The following is a 267-nucleotide window of genomic DNA, read 5'->3' on the forward strand; positions in this document are numbered from 1 at the left end:
TCCCAAGTTGACTTCTGATTTGTGTTGACATAGAATACTGTTGATAAGTTAATGATTTATGCTGTTGGTAAATATGTTGTATTTTTTCTTGTTATAAAAAAGCAATCAAAGGTATGTATTACTGCATAGGCCATGGACTTCAATGGTTTTGTATATTTTCTTGGAAATAGTAAAAGATTTGAAATGTGTACATTTTTTATTAGGGGTGCCATGAATATTTTTCTCAATACCAGAAGTTTACTAGAGTTCTTTCACTGCTGTTTTCTG

At 30.3% G+C, this 267-nt stretch overlaps 1 protein-coding gene across 1 annotated transcript in view; it reads left to right on the forward strand.

Annotated features, from left to right (window-relative positions):
• The window catches only part of LOC119591389 (U3 small nucleolar RNA-associated protein 14 homolog A-like), a gene marked incomplete in the record, with an annotated part of 13561 nt that extends 13373 nt beyond the window's left edge, over positions 1-188 (forward strand). Inside the window, 1 exon segment of the mRNA XM_037940128.1 lies at positions 1-188.
• Positions 189-267: the final 79 nt, after the last annotated feature.

This window comes from Penaeus monodon, chromosome 28 (assembly GCF_015228065.2).
Source record: "Penaeus monodon isolate SGIC_2016 chromosome 28, NSTDA_Pmon_1, whole genome shotgun sequence".
NCBI lineage: Eukaryota > Metazoa > Arthropoda > Malacostraca > Decapoda > Penaeidae > Penaeus > Penaeus monodon.